Source organism: Medicago truncatula, chromosome 1 (genome assembly GCF_003473485.1).
Source record: "Medicago truncatula cultivar Jemalong A17 chromosome 1, MtrunA17r5.0-ANR, whole genome shotgun sequence".
Taxonomy (NCBI): domain Eukaryota; kingdom Viridiplantae; phylum Streptophyta; class Magnoliopsida; order Fabales; family Fabaceae; genus Medicago; species Medicago truncatula.
This window is the reverse complement of record NC_053042.1, coordinates 20329751-20336340: the sequence shown is the minus strand read 5'-3', so window position 1 is coordinate 20336340 and position 6590 is coordinate 20329751.

Here is a 6590-nt window from a genome sequence, read left to right as displayed (position 1 = left end):
TGATGCCTTGTCTAAAGAAAGAGCATACCTTGTGAAAAGATTTTGAATGCTTATATGCAGGATGATTTCCCTTTACAGATGATCATAATATCATCATCATAAAGAGTTTGAGATGACAATAGTAAATCTTTTGTTCCCTTGATTAGTTCTAAATTGCCTTGTTCGGCCGACCCATTATCTGTCGAGGATGAGCTAGACTAAATTCCGGTATAAAGCTTCATGCTTTTTATTGCAAGGTTTGTGGTTCAACACATACTAGATTCACTCTTTTATAATAGCTACCTTGGTCAATTATTTTTTCTCTTCATTGCCTTACTTTTTTTGGCCCATGCTCTTGATTAAAAAAAAAAAACCTTGCATCATTATTTATTAGAAAGAAACTTTATAATAGTCAATTGATGTTGTTTTTACATGAAATTCCGGTACCTTGTAACAGATGTCGAACACGATATTACAATAAGCGAAATGTCACGTAAGATGTCAAGACATCGTCACAACATAAATAACAAATAACTACTTTAGAAGAAAGTAAAATACACAAGGTATTTGTTGACCTAGTTCGGTGCAACTTCACCTATATTTGCGGCTACCATGCTAGGAATGAAATTCACTATAATAGTATCAATTCGAAGCATACATAAAAGCTTTCACCAGCCTACTAACTTCTCACTTAATCACTAGCCGTGCAATTTCTACCTAAGACTCTTTTTGGTCCTAGATATGAGAGATCCCCATGCCACTTCCTCTTCGTCACAGATCCAGTGATCATCCTTAATGTAGTAACAGAAATGGAGACACACTTTATCCAACAACTTTTGATGCATATGGAGAAGTAACTTTTTAAGGATAAAACCTGAACAAATCTTATGTCACGCACTGGACAACCCAGAAACTCATCAGACATTCATCATTTGATGAACCCAGATGAAGATCATCATGAACACAACAACATTCTGATGTTCATCAGTAATCAGAATGTTTGCCTATAATTTCAAGTAAAAATCTTGTGGGACCCAAGACACATGACATAACACCATTGGACACCCTACAACGACTATATGAGCCCAAAGACTCTATAAATAGAGATCATGGCCTTAGAAAAACTTGCACCATTGCAAAGCATACAAGAAAACAACTTAAATTGTTTGAAGCTCTTGCAATTAAAATTGATCATCAATGAATGCTCTTTTTACCTTCTTGTAGTGTACATCAATACTCTTTGTTATATCTTTTAAAGATAACTTCTTCTTCCTCCTCTAATTGATCATCATTGAAGATTCTTTATATCTTCTTATAGTGTAAATCAATTCTTTCTGTTATCTATTTAAAGATAACACTTCCTTCCTTTCTTCTCTTGTCTGATTTTAATCATTCAAGCTCCAAACATCTTGTAAAGTCTCATCTAACTTTAGGGGTACTAAAGTGTTAGTTGGGCTAAAGGTGCAAAAGTCTAAGTGGGTAACTTAGCAAGAAGAAAAGAAAGTCTCATCTAGCTTTAGGGGTACAAAAGGTACAAAAGTCTAAGTGGGTAACCTAGCAAGAAGATAAGAATGTCTCATCTAGCTGTAGGGGTACTAAAGTGTTAGTTTGAGAAGGAGTAAAAGTCTAAGTGGGTAACTTAGCGAGAAGAAAAACAAATCTCATCTAGCTTTAGAGATACTAAAGTGTTAGTTTGAGTTGAGTTTGTAAAAGTCTAAGTGGTTAACCTAGCAACAAGGTGCAAGCCTGCTGAGGCTTAGAGAATACAGAGTTGTAAGTGTTCAGGTGAACACAAATTGTAAAGTGCAGGATTTGAGAGATTATCTCAAGCATCATAGTGGAAACTCTCACAAGATTGTGAGGAGTGGACTAACCCACATTGGGGGAACTGAAGGTGAAAAACACAAGAAGGGGGGGGGGGGGGGTTGAATTGTGTTTTCTTTTTCTCTTAAAAAAAAGAGATTCTTCTTCTGATAAAACTTCAGAAGCAGTTTGATTGCTTCTGATGAAATGATCAGAGTCAGATTGCAGCGGAAAAGAACAGAGCAGAGAAAAGAAAGACAAAGACACAGGCAGTTATCCTGGTTCCTTCCACAACACGGAAGTAGTCCAGTCCCCCTTGCACTTCCAAGGAGATTTTACTATAATCACAAGATTACAACTGCTCAATACTTTCAAAGTATGAGACTTCACAAAACTATGCTCAAGCACACACGCAAGAGTCTTCCAATGCTCAAGCACTAAGCAAGAGACTTCTAATGCTCAAGCACGCAGGCAAGAGACTTCTAATCAAACAAAAATACAGAGAATTGAGTTTGAATTGAACACTTGATATACAATCAGTGGTGTTCACAATACAATACAGAAAAGACTCTAGACTTTGAATTTCTAAGATGTATCAAATCAGTGCAGAAATTCAGTGTGCTTTGTAGAATCAAATTGACAGAGTTTTGGCGCTTTTAAACTTATGTATCTCCTCTGTAATCTTCAAGTCTTCACTCCTTTATATAGAGGTGTAAAAGAGACGTTGAGATAATCAGCACGTCTAAAGAGTCGTTTGAAATCCTTTGATTATCCACCAGTGATCCTTTGCCTGATTTGGGTGTAGTCCTTTGAAGAATAAACTTCAAATTCATTCCCATCTTGAGTGTACAAATTCTGCAGGCATGGCTGTTGTTTTGTCTTGTAGCGTAGACAGAAAACAGAGTAGTGGAGGTAGTGGTTGTACACTTGTACTTTGTCAACTCTATTAACGAGAGACAAGAGCTCAGTGCTATCCATATACCCGTTGATACCTTCCTTTCAATTCTTCGTTCTTCTTTGATAAGACTGAATTGAGAATCAGCAACTTTGAATCTTCAGTTTGATTAAAGGATCAAATGTAGCTTCTGGTGAAGATATTGCTTCTGATGAAAACTTTTGCTTCTGATGACTTTCTGTTTCTGATGACGTCATCTCTTCAGAAGCAGTTTTCTTCAGATGCTCAGAATTTCTTTTTCTTTCTATTGTTCTTCCAAGACCTATTGAAATAACTTGAGTAGCCTTTGGTCCTGTACACTTGAACAATTATTAGTAATAACCAATTGACAATTTTTAATACCTTGTTATCATCAAAACTTAAAAGGTTCATTGTGAAACACATTTTGTTCCAACAATCTCCCCCTTTTTGATGATGACAAACAATAGTATTTAAAATGTTCAATTGTTGTTGATCTAATTAATAAGTTGACTACTGGGACAGAGGTTTGTAAGCTCCCCCTGAGTCTAATAGTTCTTTAAGGTGAGGTTTGTAAGCTCCCCCTAAGTTCTATTCTTATTAGTTAAATTTCAATAAAATACTCATAAAATTGAATCAGAAATATTTAAGAGAAATTTAGAAGTGGTTATAGTAGGGCTCAGTGCCTTAACAAATACTATACATTTACTCCCCCTTTTGTCATCAACAAAAAGAATAGAAACAAAAGAAAGAGTATCAGAGCAAGCAGCATTAAAAACAGTAAATATCATCAGAGTTAAAGCTTGTAAAACATATTGAAGGTGAAAAAGCACAAGATCCAGAAACAATGATAATATATATATAAAGAAAGATTAAGATACAAAGACACAGCTACTAAGAACAAAAGTAAAAAACAAGCTAGAGTTGGGTGTGCAACTAAGGTTGGGCTTGCTTATACAACTGTTCTAAGAGATACTTGATCTGATCATCCTTCTTCTGAAGTAGCTCATCCTTTTCCCTCATTCTTCGTTTATATCCAGCCTGAATTCTAGCAGCCCTAGTGATGTACTCTTCTTCTGGATAGAAAGGAGTGATGTCCAGCAGAGGCACAAAGTTCAGCTCTTTCTCCTTAGCTGCTTCATGCATGTCATCCAAAAGCTTCTTCAGCATAGCAGAGTGAGATGACACACATTTAGTTCTAAGCTGATCCAGCAGCTCATCAAAGCTCTTCTGAAGATCCATCCACTGATCATAATAGTGAATAGGAGGTGCAGGAACTGTTCTGCGAAGAATCAGTGCCTGAATCTCATCACTAAGTCTAATCAGCTGTTCCTCTATATACTCAGACTCCAGGATATGGTCAGGGATGGGTGAAGGTTCAGTTTGAGTTGTATGTGATGTGGAAGGTTGGTCAGAGGTTAAGTCTATTATAGTGGGTGAGTCTGGTTGTTGTTGTTGTTCTGTTGTTTGGTCAGGAGCAACTTGTTCAGAGGCAGTTTGCTCCTGAACAGTTTGCTCAGGGATGGTTTGGGTTTCTGTTTGGGTTTCCAAGACAGTCTTTTCAGAACCTGTCTTAGAGGCCTTAGTGGGTGTTGGTTGCATTTCACCACCTAGATGTTTTTCTAAGTTGTGAAGGGTTGAGGATTCTTGGTGTTGGGGGGTTTCTGAAGTAGTTGCATCTGAAGCTACTTCAGAGGCTTTTTGTGGAGTTTGGTTATTTGGTGAGTTTGTTTGGGTAGGTTCAGGTTGTTGTATACTAACAGGTTCTGGAGTATCTGGATATAGTGGATGAGTAGTAGGCAAATTGAATTTCTCACAAAGTTTTATCCTATTTTTTGAAAATTCTATTTGAGTACTCTCATAGTCAAGTGTTCCATATTCTGTTAGTTTGGTAGGTTTGGTTTTTAGAAGCTTGTTTATATGTTGGCTAAGAGGTTGTTCATCTGATTCTGTGGATGATGAAGAGGGTGAAGAGGGTAGAGATAGAGACTGAGTATTAGTTGGAGCTATAGATGGATTACCTGAGGACTGAGCTTCTGGATGAATTGCTTCTGGAGCTTTTGAAGCTGGTTCTGATGAAGTTGCTCCTGAAGCTTGCTTATTCTTCAAGGCTTGAGAAAGCAGAGTTGCTCCATACTGAACTGTTTCTTGCTCTAACTCAGAAGCTAAAGCAGCGATGACAGGAGTAGGCACATACCCTGCAGCCTTGAGACGCTCATCCCTTTCTTTTTCATACAACATCTTCATCCTTTTCTTTTCTGCTATTTTGGATGCAGAAACCTCCCTAGCATACTGCCTCATTTCTTCAGTCATTTCAAAACTGGGCATGACTATGGGCTCAGAAGTTGCAGTCCTTTTTGCCTTCTTGGGGCTTGAGTCTTCATCCCAGTTTTCTTCCATTTCTTTCAACATTTCTTCCCTCCTTCCTTCAGCTGTCTTCAGATTTTTTGTTAAATTAGACCTCTTCCTTTTGATGGTCTGAAGAGCAGCTTCTCTTTTCTTTTTGGGACTTGAAGGCTTTTCAGAAGCAGCTTGATCAGAAGCAGCTTGTTCAGAACCAGTTTGTTCAGAAGCAGGCTGTTCTGCTGTTTCTTGAGTACTCCTTGTCCTTTTACTGATAAGAGGGACATCATCCAAATCCTCCACTTCCTCAAGAATAGTGGACATAGCAGATTTTTCCTTCTTGGCTTTCTTATGCTTCTGAGCACCCACCTCAGTAGCATCTTCAGCAAGGTATTCTTCCTTGGTGATCTGCTTCTTTTTAGATTTTCTGCCTTTGGCCACAGGCAGATCACCACCATACATTTCTTCTGGGATATCTTTCAGACTGATTTTCTTGTTGTAGCTCTTGTAGTAGTCCAAGATGTAGGCCCTCTGCACATCCAGGGGATCTTTCTTGCAGATGGGGATGTGATGAGTGACTAGATCAGATATGACATCAGATTCATGCATATCTGTATCTAGTTTCCTGCATGTTGAAATCAGCCTCATCTTGACTAGGGTTGCCCCATTGATTATTTTTCCTGTGACTGCTCTCAGCTTCTGATTATCATAAATACCCACGTCTTTCAGGGCACTTAGGAGTCCTCCTTCTTGAAAGATTATGGAGAGCAGCCTTCCATAAGGAACGTACTTCCTGTTCTCCATCTGACTCTTCTTGAGTTCCTTGATCATGTATTTAAACATATACTTAGGAACGTTCATTGTTGTTTCCTGAGAGATGGTGTGATGCAGAAAGACTTTGTGACCAAGTGAAGGTTGATCACTTCCTCCACCTTTGGGAAAAATGTTTTCATTTTGGATCTTCAGCAGCATTTTCTTTTCCATGCTTAAGGTGCTGTAAGGCTTAGCATCCTTTGATCCGTAGATAGTGTTGTTTACTATCTCCTTCCAAGGGCTTGTTCTGGGGTTAGGAATCTCTTCTCCATCATATGTCCCAGAAGCATCTCTCCTCATGGCTTGAGCAATCACTTGCTCATTGATTGTTACAGGAATCCCCATGACGTTTGATCTAATCTCAGTCCTAGTGAAGGCGAGTAGACCCATTTCTTCTCTGGTTTTTCCCTCCAAAGTAGGATCAACCAGAATCATCTGAGCTTCTTCCTGTTTAGCAGCAACTTTGTCAAACACTGAAGCTCTTACCCAGAATTGTCTGACAAGCACTTCATAAGTAGGACCGTTGAGGAGACTGAAGTAACTCATTAGCTTCTGCTTCTTGTAGAATCTTACCAAGTCGCACCCATGGTGAGATAGAGAAGTGAAATCCACTGGATTTTCCGCTTGAATGATTAGTTCCCATTCCTCAATCGACATAGTTCTTCCTTTGATTTCATAAGCAGGAGTATCTATATCCATATTCGATGAAGAACCACCGGCAGAACTTGAAGATGCCATT